The sequence below is a fragment of the Rhipicephalus microplus genome, unplaced genomic scaffold (genome assembly GCF_043290135.1).
Source record: "Rhipicephalus microplus isolate Deutch F79 unplaced genomic scaffold, USDA_Rmic scaffold_514, whole genome shotgun sequence".
Taxonomy (NCBI): domain Eukaryota; kingdom Metazoa; phylum Arthropoda; class Arachnida; order Ixodida; family Ixodidae; genus Rhipicephalus; species Rhipicephalus microplus.
Genome location: NW_027465075.1, coordinates 17,650 through 31,529, shown reverse-complemented (window position 1 = coordinate 31,529; position 13,880 = coordinate 17,650). Strand labels below are relative to the sequence as shown.

At 52.9% G+C, this 13,880-nt stretch overlaps 21 non-coding genes across 21 annotated transcripts; all 21 read right to left on the bottom strand.

The window, feature by feature from the left end:
• Positions 1 to 35: 35 nt before the first annotated feature.
• TRNAN-GUU (transfer RNA asparagine (anticodon GUU)) lies at positions 36 to 109 on the bottom strand. The gene has a single exon. It is a non-coding gene; the product is annotated as a tRNA-Asn (tRNA).
• Positions 110 to 399: 290 nt separating this feature from the next.
• On the bottom strand, positions 400 to 473 carry TRNAN-AUU (transfer RNA asparagine (anticodon AUU)). Its single transcript has one exon. It is a non-coding gene; the product is annotated as a tRNA-Asn (tRNA).
• Positions 474 to 610: 137 nt separating this feature from the next.
• On the bottom strand, positions 611 to 684 carry TRNAN-GUU (transfer RNA asparagine (anticodon GUU)). Its single transcript has one exon. It is a non-coding gene; the product is annotated as a tRNA-Asn (tRNA).
• Positions 685 to 904: 220 nt separating this feature from the next.
• On the bottom strand, positions 905 to 978 carry TRNAN-GUU (transfer RNA asparagine (anticodon GUU)). Its single transcript has one exon. It is a non-coding gene; the product is annotated as a tRNA-Asn (tRNA).
• Positions 979 to 2,233: 1,255 nt separating this feature from the next.
• On the bottom strand, positions 2,234 to 2,307 carry TRNAN-GUU (transfer RNA asparagine (anticodon GUU)). Its single transcript has one exon. It is a non-coding gene; the product is annotated as a tRNA-Asn (tRNA).
• An 812-nt stretch (positions 2,308 to 3,119) lies between these two features.
• TRNAK-CUU (transfer RNA lysine (anticodon CUU)) lies at positions 3,120 to 3,192 on the bottom strand. The gene has a single exon. It is a non-coding gene; the product is annotated as a tRNA-Lys (tRNA).
• A 1,177-nt stretch (positions 3,193 to 4,369) lies between these two features.
• TRNAT-GGU (transfer RNA threonine (anticodon GGU)) lies at positions 4,370 to 4,443 on the bottom strand. The gene has a single exon. It is a non-coding gene; the product is annotated as a tRNA-Thr (tRNA).
• Positions 4,444 to 4,665: 222 nt separating this feature from the next.
• Positions 4,666 to 4,739, bottom strand: TRNAN-GUU (transfer RNA asparagine (anticodon GUU)). The gene has a single exon. It is a non-coding gene; the product is annotated as a tRNA-Asn (tRNA).
• A 137-nt stretch (positions 4,740 to 4,876) lies between these two features.
• On the bottom strand, positions 4,877 to 4,950 carry TRNAN-GUU (transfer RNA asparagine (anticodon GUU)). The gene has a single exon. It is a non-coding gene; the product is annotated as a tRNA-Asn (tRNA).
• Positions 4,951 to 5,319: 369 nt separating this feature from the next.
• On the bottom strand, positions 5,320 to 5,393 carry TRNAN-GUU (transfer RNA asparagine (anticodon GUU)). Its single transcript has one exon. It is a non-coding gene; the product is annotated as a tRNA-Asn (tRNA).
• Positions 5,394 to 6,275: 882 nt separating this feature from the next.
• TRNAT-GGU (transfer RNA threonine (anticodon GGU)) lies at positions 6,276 to 6,349 on the bottom strand. The gene has a single exon. It is a non-coding gene; the product is annotated as a tRNA-Thr (tRNA).
• A 74-nt stretch (positions 6,350 to 6,423) lies between these two features.
• TRNAN-GUU (transfer RNA asparagine (anticodon GUU)) lies at positions 6,424 to 6,497 on the bottom strand. Its single transcript has one exon. It is a non-coding gene; the product is annotated as a tRNA-Asn (tRNA).
• A 73-nt stretch (positions 6,498 to 6,570) lies between these two features.
• Positions 6,571 to 6,644, bottom strand: TRNAN-GUU (transfer RNA asparagine (anticodon GUU)). Its single transcript has one exon. It is a non-coding gene; the product is annotated as a tRNA-Asn (tRNA).
• A 141-nt stretch (positions 6,645 to 6,785) lies between these two features.
• TRNAN-GUU (transfer RNA asparagine (anticodon GUU)) lies at positions 6,786 to 6,859 on the bottom strand. Its single transcript has one exon. It is a non-coding gene; the product is annotated as a tRNA-Asn (tRNA).
• A 73-nt stretch (positions 6,860 to 6,932) lies between these two features.
• Positions 6,933 to 7,006, bottom strand: TRNAN-GUU (transfer RNA asparagine (anticodon GUU)). Its single transcript has one exon. It is a non-coding gene; the product is annotated as a tRNA-Asn (tRNA).
• A 506-nt stretch (positions 7,007 to 7,512) lies between these two features.
• On the bottom strand, positions 7,513 to 7,586 carry TRNAN-GUU (transfer RNA asparagine (anticodon GUU)). Its single transcript has one exon. It is a non-coding gene; the product is annotated as a tRNA-Asn (tRNA).
• A 424-nt stretch (positions 7,587 to 8,010) lies between these two features.
• Positions 8,011 to 8,084, bottom strand: TRNAN-GUU (transfer RNA asparagine (anticodon GUU)). The gene has a single exon. It is a non-coding gene; the product is annotated as a tRNA-Asn (tRNA).
• A 4,941-nt stretch (positions 8,085 to 13,025) lies between these two features.
• TRNAN-GUU (transfer RNA asparagine (anticodon GUU)) lies at positions 13,026 to 13,099 on the bottom strand. Its single transcript has one exon. It is a non-coding gene; the product is annotated as a tRNA-Asn (tRNA).
• A 74-nt stretch (positions 13,100 to 13,173) lies between these two features.
• Positions 13,174 to 13,247, bottom strand: TRNAN-GUU (transfer RNA asparagine (anticodon GUU)). The gene has a single exon. It is a non-coding gene; the product is annotated as a tRNA-Asn (tRNA).
• Positions 13,248 to 13,322: 75 nt separating this feature from the next.
• On the bottom strand, positions 13,323 to 13,396 carry TRNAN-GUU (transfer RNA asparagine (anticodon GUU)). The gene has a single exon. It is a non-coding gene; the product is annotated as a tRNA-Asn (tRNA).
• Positions 13,397 to 13,686: 290 nt separating this feature from the next.
• Positions 13,687 to 13,760, bottom strand: TRNAN-GUU (transfer RNA asparagine (anticodon GUU)). The gene has a single exon. It is a non-coding gene; the product is annotated as a tRNA-Asn (tRNA).
• Between the last annotated feature and the right edge of the window lie 120 nt (positions 13,761 to 13,880).

Sequence of the window (13,880 nt, the reverse complement as noted above, 5' to 3'; positions counted from 1 at the left end):
AAAAGCTATCAGCGGAAAGAAAAAAAGCGACACACCGCCCCCTGGAGGGCTCGAACCTCCAACCTTTCGGTTAACAGCCGGACGCGCTAGCTGATTGCGCCACGGAGGCAGTCGTGCTGATATCTCACCACCGTCAAAACTTTTCTCAAAAGCTATCAGTGGAAAGAAAAAAAAGCGACACACCGCCCCCTGGAGGGCTCGAACCTCTTTTTCTCCAAAGCTATCAGCGCAATGAGAACAAAGCGACACACCGCCCCCGGGAGGGCTTGAACCTCCAACCTTTCGGTTAACAAGCGAACGCGCTAGTCGAATACGCCGCGGAGGAAGTTGTGCTGCACTCTCACGACCGTCAAAACATTCCTCCAAAGCTATGAGCCCAAAGATAAAAATGCGACACACCGCCCCCGGGAGGCCTCGAACGTCCAACCTTTCGGTTAATAGCCGAACGCGCTAGCCGATTGCGCCACGGAGGCAGTCGTGCTGATCTCTCACCACCGTCAGAACTTTTCTTAAAAGCTATCAGCGTAAAAAAAGCGACACACCGCCCCCAGGAGGGCTCGAACCTCTTTTTCTCCAAAGCTATCAGCGCAATGAAAAAAAAGCGAGAAACCACCTCCGGGAGGTCTCGAACCTCCAACCTTTCGGTTAACAGCCGGACGCGCTAGCCGATTGCGCCACGGAGGCAGTCGTGCTGATCTCTCACCACCGTCAAAACTTTCTCAAAAGCTATCTGCGGAAAGAAAAAAAGCGACACACCGCACCCTGGAGGGCTCGAACCTCCAACCTTTCGGTTAACAGCCGAACTCGTTAGCCGATTGCACCGCGGAGGCAGTCATGCTGCACTCTCACGACCGTCAGAACATTCCTCCAAAGCTATCAACGCAAAGAAAAGAGGCCACTACAGCGCCCCCGGGAAGGCTCGAACCTGCAACCTTTCGGTTAACAGCCGAACGCGCTAGCTAATTGCGCCACGGAGGCAGTCGTGCTCCTCTTTCACCACCGTCAGAACTTTTCTACAAAGCCATCAGCGTTAAAAAAAAGCGACACACCACCCCCGGGAGGGCTCGAACTTCCAACCTTTCCTTTAGGAGCCGAACTCGTTAGCCGATTGCGCCGCGGAGGCAGTCGTGCTGCACTCTCACGATCGTCAGAACATTCCTCCAAAGCTATCAGCGCAAAGAAAAAAATGCGACACACAACCCCCGGGAGGGCTCGAACCTCCAACCTTTCGGTTAAGAGCTGAACTCGTTACCGATTGCGCTGCGGAGGCAGCCGCGCTGCACTCTCACGACCGTCAAAACATTCCTCCAAAGCTATGAGCGCAAAGATAAAAATGCGACACACCGCCCCCGGGAGGCCTCGAACCTCCAACCTTTCGGTTAAGAGCCGAACTCATTACCGATTGCGCCGCGGAGGCAGCCGCGCTGCACTCTCACGACGGTCAAAACATTCCTCCAAAGCTATGAGCGCGAAGCTAAAAATGCGACACACCGACCCCGGGAGGCCTCGAACGTCCAAATTTTCGGTTAAGAGCCGAACTCGTTACCAATTGCGCCGCGGAGGCAGCCGCGCTGCACTCTCACGACGGTCAAAACATTCCTTCAAAGCTATGAACACAAAGATAAAAATGCGACCCACCGCCCTCGGGAGGGCTCGAACTTCCAACATTTCGGTTAAGAGCCGAACTGAACTCGTTAGCCGATTGCGCTGCGGAGGCAGTCGTGCTGCACTCTCACGACCGTCAGAACATTCCTCCAAAGCTATCAGCGCAAAGAAAAAAATGCGACACACCACCCTCGGGAGGGCTCGAACTTCCAACCTTTCGGTTAAGAGACGAACTCGTTACCGATTGCGCCGCGGAGGCAGCCGCGCTGCACTCTCACGACTGCCAAAACATTCCTCCAAAGCTATGAGTGCAAAGATAAAAATGCGACACACAACCCCCGGGAGGGCTCGAACCTCCAACCTTTCGGTTAAGAGCTGAACTCGTTACCGATTGCGCTGCGGAGGCAGCCGCGCTGCACTCTCACGACCGTCAAAACATTCCTCCAAAGCTATGAGCGCAAAGATAAAAATGCGACACACCGCCACTGGGAGGGCTCTAACCTCCAACCTTTCGGTTAAGAGCCGAACTCGTTAGCCGAATACGCCGCGGAGGAAGTTGTGCTGCTTTCTCACGACCGTCAAAACATTCCTCCAAAGCTATCAGCGCAATGAAAAAAAAGCGACAAACCACCCCCGGGAGGTCTCGAACCTCCAACCTTTCGGTTAACAGCCGGACGCGCTAGCCGATTGCGCCACGGAGGCAGTCGTGCTGATCTCTCACCACCGTCAAAACTTTTCTCAAAAGCTATCTGCGGAAAGAAAAAAAAGCGACAAACCACCCCCGGGAGGTCTCGAACCTCCAACCTTTCGGTTAACAGCCGAACGCGCTAGCTGATTTTGCCACGGAGGCAGTCGTGCTGCTCTCTCACCACCGTCAGAACATTCCTCCAAAGCTATCAGCGCAAAGAAAAAAATGCGACACACCACCCTCGGGAGGGCTCGAACTTCCAACCTTTCGGTTAAGAGACGAACTCGTTACCGATTGCGCCGCGGAGGCAGTCATGCTGCACTCTCACGACCGTCAGAACATTCCTCCAAAGCTATCAACGCAAAGAAAAGAGACCACTACAGCGCCCCCGGGAAGGCTCGAACCTGCAAACTTTTGGTTAACAGCCGAACGCGCTAGCTAATTGCGCCACGGAGGCAGTCGTGCTCCTCTTTCACCACCGTCAGAACTTTTCTACAAAGCCATCAGCGTTAAGAAAAAAAAGCGACACACCGCCCCCGGGAGGGCTCGAACTTCCAACCTTTCCTTTAGGAGCCGAACTCGTTAGCCGATTGCGCCGCGGAGGCAGTCGTGCTGCACTCTCACGACCGTCAGAACATTCCTCCAAAGCTATCAGCGCAAAGAAAAAAATGCGACACACAACCCCCGGGAGGGCTCGGACCTCCAACCTTTCGGTTAAGAGCTGAACTCGTTACCGATTGCGCTGCGGAGGCAGCCGCGCTGCACTCTCACGACCGTCAAAACATTCCTCCAAAGCTATGAGCGCAAAGATGAAAATGCGACACACCGCCCCCGGGAGGCCTCGAACCTCCAACCTTTCGGTTAAGAGCCGAACTCGTTACCGATTGCGCTGCGGAGGCAGCCGCGCTGCACTCTCACGACGGTCAAAACATTCCTCCAAAGCTATGAGCACAAAGATAAAAATGCGACACATCGCGCTCGGGAGGGCCGAACTTCCAACCTTTCGGTTAAGAGCCGAACTCCTTAGCCGAATGCGCTGCGGAGGCAGTCGTGCTGCACTTTCACGACCGTCAAAATATTCCTCCAAAGCTATGAGCGCAAAGATAAAAATGCGACACACCGCCTCCGGGAGGCCTCGAACCACCAACCTTTCGGTTAAGAGCCGAACTCGTTACCGATTGCGCCGCGGAGGCAGCCGCGCTGCGCTCTCACGACCGTCAAAAATTTCCTCCAAAGCTATGAGCGCAAAGATAAAAATGCGACACACCGCCCTCGGGAGGGCTCGAACTTCCAACATTTCGGTTAAGAGCCGAACTGAACTCGTTAGCCGATTGCGCTGCGGAGGCAGTCGTGCTGCACTCTCACGACCGCCAAAACATTCCTCCAAAGCTATGAGCGCAAAGATAAAAATGCGACACACCGCCCTCGGGAGGGCTCGAACTTCCAACCTTTCGGTTAAGAGCCGAACACGTTAGCCGATTGCGCCGCGGAGGCAGTCGTGCTGCACTCTCACGACCATCAGAACATTCCTCCAAAGCTATCAGCGCAAAGATAAAAATGCGACACGCCGCCCTCGGGAGGGCTCGAACTTCCAACCTTTCGGTTAAGAGCCGAACTCGTTACCGATTGCGCCGCGGAGGCAGCCACGCTGCACTCTCACTACCGTCAAAACATTCCTCCAAAGCTATGAGCGCAAAGATAAAAATGCGACACACCGCCCCCAGGGAGGCCTCGAACGTCCAACCTTTCGGTTTAGAGCCGAACTCGTTACCGATTGCGCCGCGGAGGCAGTCGTGCTGCACTCTCCCGACCGTCCGCACATTCCTCCAAAGCTATGAGCGCAAAGAGAAAAAAGCAACAGACATCGCCCCCGGGAGGGCTCGAACTTCCAACCTTTCCGGTAACAGCCGAAAGCGCTAGACGCTTGCGCGACAGAGGCAGTCGTGCTGCTCTCTCACCACCGTCAGAACCTTTCTCAAAAGCTATCAGCGTAAAAAAAGCGACACACCGCCCCCAGGAGGGCTCCAACCTCTTTTTCTCCAAAGCTATCAGCGCAAAGAAAAAAAAGCGACACACCACCCCCGGGAGGTCTCGAACCTCCAACCTTTCGGTTACCAGCCGGACGCGATAGCCGATTGCGCCACGGAGGCAGTCGTGCTGCTCTCTCACCACCGTCAGAACTTTTCTCAAAAGCTATCAGCAGAAAGAAAGAAAAGCGACACACCGCCCCCTGGAGGGCTCGAACCTCCAACCTTTCGGTTAACAAGCGAATGCGCTAGCCGAATACGTCGCGGAGGAAGTTGTGCTGCACTCTCACGACCGTCAAAACATTCCTCCAAAGCTATGAGCGCAAAGATAAAAATGCGACACACCGCCCCCGGGAGGCCTCGAACGTCCAACCTTTCGGTTAACAGCCGAACGCGCTAGCCAATTGCGCCACGGAGGCAGTCGTGCTGATCTCTCACCACCGTCAGAACTTTTCTTAAAAGCTATCAGCGTAAGAAAAGCGACACACCACCCCCAGGAGGGCTCGAACCTCTTTTTCTCCAAAGCTATCAGCGCAATGAAAAAAAAGCGAGAAACCACCCCCGGGAGGTCTCGAACCTCCAACCTTTCGGTTAACAGCCGGACGCGCTAGCCGATTGCGCCACGGAGGCAGTCGTGCTGATCTCTCACCACCGTCAAAACTTTTCTCAAAAGCTATCTGCGGAAAGAAAAAAATCGACACACCGCCCCCTGGAGGGCTCGAACCTCCAACCTTTCGGTTAACAGCCGAACGCGCTAGCCGATTTTGCCACGGAGGCAGTCGTGCTGCTCTCTCACCACCGTCAGAACATTCCTCCAAAGCTATCAGCGCAAAGAAAAAAATGCGACACACCACCCCCGGGAAGGCTCGAACCTCCAACCTTTCGGTTAGGAGCCGAACTCGTTAGCCGATTGCACCGCGGAGGCAGTCATGCTGCACTCTCACGACCGTCAGAACATTCCTCCAAAGCTATCAACGCAAAGAAAAGAGACCACTACAGCGCCCCCGGGAAGGCTCGAACCTGCAACCTTTCGGTTAACAGCCGAACGCGCTAGCTAATTGCGCCACGGAGGCAGTCGTGCTCCTCTTTCACCACCGTCAGAACTTTTCTACAAAGCCATCAGCGTTAAGAAAAAAAAAGCGACACACCGCCCCCGGGAGGGCTCGAACTTCCAACATTTCCGCTAACAGCCGAACGCACTAGCCGATTGCGCCACGGAGGCAGTCGTGCTGATCTCTCACCACCGTGAAAACTTTTCTCAAAAGTTATCAGCGGAAAGAAAAAAAAAGCGACACACCACGCCTGGAGGGCTCGAACCTCCAACCTTTCCGTTAGGAGCCGAACTCGTTAGCTGATTCCGCCACGGAGGCAGTCGTGCTGCATTCTCACGACCGTCAGAATATTCCTCCAAAGCTATGAGCGCAAAGATAAAAATGCGACACACCGCCCTCGGGAGGGCTTGAACGTCCAACCTTTCGGTTAAGAGCCGAACACGTTAGCCGATTGCGCCGCGGAGGCAGTCGTGCTGCACTCTCCCGACCGTCCGCACATTCCTCCAAAGCTATGAGCGCAAAGATAAAAATGCGTCACACCGCCCTCGGGAGGGCTCGAACTTCCAACCTTTTGGTTGAGAGCCGAACTCGTTAGCTGATTGCGCTGCGGAGGCAGTCGTGCTGCACTCTCACGACCGTCAGAACATTCCTTCAAATTCATCAGTGCAAAGAGAAAAAAGCAACAGACACCGCCCCCGGGAGGGCTCGAACTTCCAACCTTTCCGGTAACAGCCGAAAGCGCTAGACGCTTGCGCGACAGAGGCAGTCGTGCTCCTCTATCACCACCGTCAGAACCTTTCTCAAAAGCTATCAGCGTAAAAAAAAAGCGACACACCGCCCCCAGGAGGGCTCGAACCTCTTTTTCTCCAAAGCTATCAGCGCAAAGAAAAAAAAGCGACACACCACCCCCGGGAGGTCTCGAACCTCCAACCTTTCGGTTACCAGCCGGACGCGATAGCCGATTGCGCCACGGAGGCAGTCGTGCTGCTCTCTCACCACCGTCAGAACTTTTCTCAAAAGCTATCAGCAGAAAGAAAGAAAAGCGACACACCGCCCCCTGGAGGGCTCGAACCTCCAACCTTTCGGTTAACAGCCGGACGCGCTAGCCGATTGCGCCAAGGAGGCAGTCGTGCTGATCTCTCACCACCGTGAAAGCTTTTCTGAAAAGCTATCAGCGGAAAGAAAAAAAGCGACACACCGCCCCCTGGAGGGCTCGAACCTCCAACCTTTCGGTTAACAGCCGGACGCGCTAGCCGATTGCGCCACGGAGGCAGTCGTGCTGATATCTCACCACCGTCAAAACTTATCTCAAAAGCTATCAGCGGAAAGAAAAAAAGCGACACGCTGCCCCCTGGAGGGCTCGAACCTCTTTTTCTCCAAAGCTATCAGCGAAAAGAGAAAAAAGCGACACACCGCCCCCGGGAGGGCTTGAACCTCCAACCTTTCGGTTAACAAGCGAACGCGCTAGCCGATGGCGCCACGGAGGCAGTCGTGCTGCTCTCTCACCACCGTCAGAACTTTTCTCAAAAGCCATCAGCGTAAAGAAAAAAAGAGACACACCGCCCTCGGGAGGGCTCGAACCTCCAACCTTTCGGTTAACAGCCGAACGCGCTAGCTTATTGCGCCACGGAGGCAGCCGTGCTGCTCTCTCACCACCGTCAGAACTTTTCTCAAAAGCTATCAGCGCAAAGAAAAAAAAAGCGACACACCGCCCCCAGGAGGGCTCGAACCTCTTTTTCTCCAAAGCTATCAGCGCAAAGAGAAAAAAGCGACACAACACCCTCGGGAGGGCTCGAACCTCTAAACTTTCGGTTAACAGCCGAACGCGCTAGCCGATTGCGCCACGGAGGCAGTCGTGCTGCTCTCTCACCACTGTCAGAACTTTTCTCAAAAGCTATCAGCGTAAAGAAAAAAAGCAACACATCGCCCCCGGGAGGGCTCGAACCTTAAACCTTTCGGTTAACAGCCGAACGCGCTAGCCGATAGCGCCACGGAGGCAGTCGTGCTGCTCTCTCACCACCGTCAGAACTTTTCTCAAAAGCTATAAGCGTAAAGAAAAAAAAAGCGACACACCGCCCCCAGGAGGGCTCGAACCTCTTTTTCTCCAAAGCTATCAGCGTAAACAAAAAAAGCGACACACCGCTCCCGGGAGGGCTCGAACCTCCAACCTTTCGGTTAACAGCCGAACGCGCTAGCCCATTGCGCCACGGAGGCAGTCGTGCTGCTCTCTCACCACCGTCAAAACTTTTCTCAAAAGCTATCAGCGGAAAGAAAAAAAAGCGACACACCGCCCCCAGGAGGGCTCGAACCTCTTTTTCTCCAAAGCTATCAGCGGAAAGAAAAAAAAGCGACACACCGCCCCCAGGAGGGCTCGAACCTCTTTTTCTCAAAAGCTATCAGCGGAAAGAAAAAAAAGCGACACACCGCCCCCAGGAGGGCTCGAACCTCTTTTTCTCAAAAGCTATCAGCGGAAAGAAAAAAAAGCGACACACCGCCCCGGGAGGGCTCGAACCTCTAAACTTTCGGTTAACAGCCGAACGCGCTAGCCGAATGCGCCACGGCGGCAGTCGTGCTGCTCTTTCACCACCGTCAGAACTTTTCTCAAAAGCTATCAGCGTAAAGAAAAAAAGCGACACACCGCCCCCGGGAGGGCTCGAACCTCCAACCTTTCGGTTAACAGCCGAATGCGCTAGCCGATGGCGCCACGGAGGTTTTTTTTTTTTTTTTTATTGCCTGGCATGGACATTGTACAGGGCAATCATTGCACACACATATATTACAATACAAAGAAAAAGAAAAAAAACAAGCATTGCCATCAGTCCCATTTGTACTGATGTTGTCCTCTTAAAAATACTTAAGGTTTGCCAGGGGTTCAAACCTTGACAACCATTCTGGCTCGATATCCTCTATTTTGCTACACTCAATGAATGCAGACATGCTTTGCCTGAAATAAATTACTGCTGGTTTTGCGTCCGGGTCGAAATGGTATCCGGCCATTCGTGCACGCCATATACAGTGGAGACCGGTCAACATCACTACATCGAATGGGACCCCATCATCATTTGTTACTGCGAGGTACCTTATTCCGTGTGGGTCTAGTGGAAAATCCTTCTTTATTGTCCTCTGTAATATGTCCCAAAAATGTACCCCTTCCCAACAATGCAAAAAAACATGGTCTATTGTTTCTGGTTTCTTACATATCAAGCAGTGTGACCCCCATAGTGTAAAAAAACCCCGTTCCTCTGTGAAAGTCTTTACTGATAGTGTTCCTGTGTGTAACTTGAAGAAAAAAGTTTTCACCCCTGTAGGTACCTGCATGTTTCTCACCCGCTTCAGTACGTTTTGTCCCGGTCTTCCACTGTATATGGCCCTGTACAATGGTACTGGCAAAACCATAGCACATACATCTCTGTACAATTCTTTTCTTCTAACACTTGCTAGATAATCTATCGAAAAGCGTACAGATAAAAAACGTACACTGTCTACCACTTCCTTGAGATACCCACGCAACGTCACGGGCCGGCTATCCGTAGTAACAACAAAATCTGGTAAGGCACTGCCTAACCTGAGCTGGCATACCGTACGTAAAAACGGATCCCTGACGTCACGGAAAAACAAAAATCTATTTACTACTTGTCTCACAAATAGGTGCGCCAAACCAAGACCTCCGTCCTTCACGCGCCTGAACAAGTTGGTCCGTCTGCACCTTTCCCATTTCGAGCCCCATATAAAAACTGCGAACACTCTGTGCAGCCTTTGCACGTTGATCCTTGAACAATGTAACACCTGCATCACATACCACAGTTTAGCGATAAAAAACATGTTGCACACAGTAGCCCTAGCGAAAACAGACAGGTTCATGCCTTTCCACCTGTCTGCTTTTTCCTTCGTCTCTTTTGTTTGACGCGACCAATACTCCTCGCTGCCGTTATAACATTCCAGGGGAACACCGAGGTACCTTGTCGGTGTTTCCGTCCAGTGCACATTCGCAAAAAGGTCCGGCTTTGAAGGCCACCTTCCGTGCCAAAGCCCAAGAGATTTCGCCCAGTTTACGCGGCTTCCTGTGACGCTACAAAAATGTTTCACAACACTTATCGTTTCCTCTACACTTTCTTTGTTCGTACAACACACCGCAATGTCGTCTGCATATGCCAGCAGCTTAACTTCCACTGCCGCCAAGCTGAAGCCACGAATTTTTTCATTTTCATTTATCGCTAAGCACATCGCTTCGATGTAAATACAAAACAAAAGTGGACTGAGGGGGCAGCCCTGACGCACAGAACGCATTACGTGAATGGGGGCCCCCAAAGACTTGTTAACAATTAAACGTGTTGTGCAGTTCTGGTACGCCAAGGCCACTCCCTCCTTGATGATGGAACCGACATTAATATGATCTAAGATGACAAACAAAATATCATGCGCAACACAATCAAAAGCTTTCTCCAGGTCTATCTGGAGCACAGCAACGCCAAGTGAATCTTCGTCACAACACTCTAGCACACACCGCATCTTGTGAATGTTTGAGCTAATGGTTCTGCCTTTGATTCCACAAGTTTGGTGCTCTCCAACAATTTCTTTAATGACACCTTGAAGTCGCGCTGCCAGAACCTTCATAAAAATCTTGTAGTCGACATTGGTCAGCGATATGGGCCTATACGATGTCACCAGTTTAAGTTTTTCCCCTTCGTCCGTTTTAGGAATTAATATCGTATGCGCTTTGCTGAAGGAGGGCGGCAGAGTTTTCCGTTCGTACGCCTCATTGAACAGCTCAGCTAACCCCGGGGACAGTTCTATTCTAAACGTCTTATACCATGCTGCGGTTAGGCCATCGGGTCCCGGTGACTTTCCGGGGTTCAGATGACCAATCGCGCGTTCCACTTCACCTTCCGTTATTCTGCCTTCTAAAAGCTTTTTTGTGTCGTCACTAAGCCGCGGCAAGCGCTTGAGAAACTCTTCTTTAAAACCATGTACATTCGCTTTTCGAATTGCAAAAAGTGACTGATAATACGCAACAAAGGCCCGTTCGATGCTTTCATTGTCGCTCGCGAGAGTCCCGTTGCAATAGACCTTATCGATGTGGTTTCGGCGTCCTTGCGCTTTTTCGAGACCAAGCGCCCTTTTTGTGGGCGTCTCACCCGCGGCAAGATCATTTGCGCGCGCGCGAACCCAGGCGCCTCGATAACGCTCTCTGTCATGCAGTTCTAATTTTTCCTTGACACTGCGCACCTCGTCTTTGCAAGTCCCAGGCTCCCGACTTTCTAGGGCTATCAGCTGCTGCAGTGTTTTCTTAAGACTTCTTTCTTTTATTTGCGCTTCGAATTTTAGCGTGCTCGATCTGTCAAGCGCTTTCATTTTCACCTTCTGCTTTAAACACTCCCATTTCTCTGCTACTGTTTCCGTTTTTTCCATAAGCACTTCATTAATGGTCTCGTGCACTGCTTCTAAAAATGGTTCATCTTTTAGTAACAATGCGTTCAGTTTCCATAAATCCCAGTTGAAAACCTTACGCTGTTTCTTCATGCCTATGCGACACACAACCAAACAGTGATCTGAAAACGACACTGGCTCAACCGAAAAATCGTGACACATAGGCAATACATCTAGGGATAGGTATATGCGGTCTAAACGTGCATGGCTATTGCCATGAAATCGCGTGTAGATCACTTCGCGATTTGCTGCCACACATTCATACACGTCTTCCAAGTCATTTTCGGTTATTAATTTGCCTAGCACGTCACTGCTTTTGTCACGAACGCCAGTGCTATTGACTCTATCGCGAGCCCTTAAAACACAGTTAAAATCACCTAACAAAACCACCCTCTTATCACACTTTGTCCACTGAAACAGGTTAGAAAAAAACTGAGCACGCTCTTCTACACTATTCGGTGCGTATACGCATATAACTCTGAATTCAGTGGCACCATAAACAAAGTCACAATAAACAATTCTGCCCGACTGACATGAAAAAACACTTTGCACAAGAAGGCTTTGCAATTTTTTTACAAAAAGAACACAACCCGCGGACGTTCCTATCGAGTGGCTTACGACCGCGTAATATCGGTCAGTGAAACGGCGCACCATGCTCCCGGTCTCCTCCTCTCCGTCTACCTTAGTTTCCTGGACGGCTAGGACGTCTATGTCTTGGTCTGTGAGCAACCGATAGAGCTGACTTTGCCTACGCCTAGCCGCCAACCCTCTGACGTTAAGCGTAGCTATACTGAATGGCGGAGTTAATTCCATAGTGACTTGTTCGCTAAAGGAGTAGGCCCGGAGCATGGCGCTTACCCTTCACGACCAGCCCTCGGCTAGCCGCCTCCAGGACCATCCTGCTTCCCAGCGCTGTTTTCTTTTGCCTTGTCCTCCAGTCTCCGGTCGGTAGGGACTTTCGGCTTAGGTTTGAGACTACGCCGCCTCCCTTGCGGCGCCTTCGCCGGCGGCTCCTGGCTGCTGGTGGACGACGCCCCGTCCTGCTCTACCGAGTCGTCGAGTGGACGCTTTAGCGTGGCGCTGGTCACGCACATCTCGTCGTCGCTGTCCGCCGCCGTCTCTCCCTGACCCTCCGTTGTATCAGCTGTCCCCACTGGAACCACGTCCGTCTCGACCCGCTCAGGCTCGGCCGCTGACGGGGCGCTGGCCGGTGTAGTCGAAAGCTGGCGAGTCTCCGGAAACTTGGGTGTGTCTGCCTGCGCCGCCCCTCCAGTAGTCACAGGGACCACTGGGCTTCCGACCCCTTTGGCGGCGTCCTCTGCCTCGGCCGCGTCCATGACGTGATCAGCCATCGCCTCGTTCTTCGCTGGCCCCATTGCACTGGCGTACGTTCGAACGCAATCCGCCTCGACGTGTCCGAAGCGTTTGCACCGCGAGCAACGGGGAACCTTGCACTCTCGGCGGACGTGCCCTTTGCCTTGGCAGCGCAAGCATTGCATCGGCCGACCAGGCACAACCAGCAAGGCCAGCTCTCCATCGATCCTGATCTGGTGCGGAAGGTCTTCGACCCTGACGCCGCTTTTCAGCTTCAGGAGAGCTGTTCTCGTGGTCGAACACTTGTCGGCCATGCCCGGGACACGCCACCGCTCACGGCTCACCTCCACGACCTTGCCGAAAGCCGACAGCGCCGTCCGTACTTCTTCGTCGCTCACCCCGTGAAGCAGCCAGTGAATTCGTAGCCGCACCTGCTGGTCCTGTGGGTCGACGACGACGCAGCGCCGCCCCTTCACCTGCAGCTCCTTCAAGGCGAGCAGGCGTTTTGTGGGAGCGGCATCATTGAATGTCACCGCCCACAAGTGGTTAACCTGGTATGCACCGAGGCTTACCACATCCGGCAGCAGGCCCGTTGGCGTCAATGCGTCCCTGAAATCTTCGACCTTGTATGGCCTCGCTCGTACATCACCGTGTAAAAACACGGTGTTGATAACAAGTCGTCCTTTTGGCATTTGCGGCAAAATAAACTGGTATTCGCTATCTCCGTTCCTGTTTCCGCGGCTAAGATTGGCCGCTGTCGCCGCTCCGCTGGAGCTCATGATCCTGCGATCCGTTCAGCACGACTGCCGGAAGCAGAATGCTTTGCGCCACGGAGGTAGTCGTGCTGCTCTCTCACCACCGTCAGAAGTTTTCCCAAAAGCTATCAGCGTAAAGAAAAAAAAAGAGACACACCGCCCTCGGGAGGGCTCGAACCTCCAACCTTTCGGTTAACAGCCGAACGCGCTAGCCGATTGCGCCACGGAGGCAGTCGCGCTGCTCTCTCACCACCGTCAGAACTTTTCTCAAAAGCTATCAGCGCAAAGAAAAAAAAGCGACACACCGCCCCCGGGAGGGCTCGAACCTCCAACCTTTCGGTTAACAGCCGAATGCGCTAGCCGATGGCGCCACGGAGGTAGTCGTGCTGCTCTCTCACCACCGTCAGAAGTTTTCCCAAAAGCTATCAGCGTAAAGAAAAAAAAAGAGACACACCGCCCTCGGGAGGGCTCGAACATCCAACCTTTCGGTTAACAGCCGAACGCGCTAGCCGATTGCGCCACGGAGGCAGTCATGCTGCTCTCTCACCACCGTCAAAACTTTTCTCAAAAGCTATCAGCGGAAAGATAAAAAAAGCGACACACTGCCTCCTGGAGGGCTCGAACCTCTTTTTCTCCAAAGCTATCAGCGCAAAGAGAAAAAAGCGACACACCGCCCCCGGCAGGGCTCGAACCTCTAAACTTTCGGTTAACAGCCGAACGCGCTAGCCGATTGCGCCACGGAGTCAGTCGTGCTGCTCTCTCTCCACCGTCAGGCCTTTTCTCAATAACTAACAGCGTAAAGAAAAAAAGAGACACACCGCCCTCGGGAGGGCTCGAACCTTCAACCTTTCGGTTAACAGCCGAACGCGCTAGCCGATTGCGCCACGGAGGCAGTCGTGCTGCTCTCTTACCACCGTCAGAACTTTTCTCACAAGCTATCAGCGCAAAGAAAAAAAAGCGACACACCGCCCCCAGGAGGGCTCGAACCTTTTTTTCTCCAAAGCTATCAGCG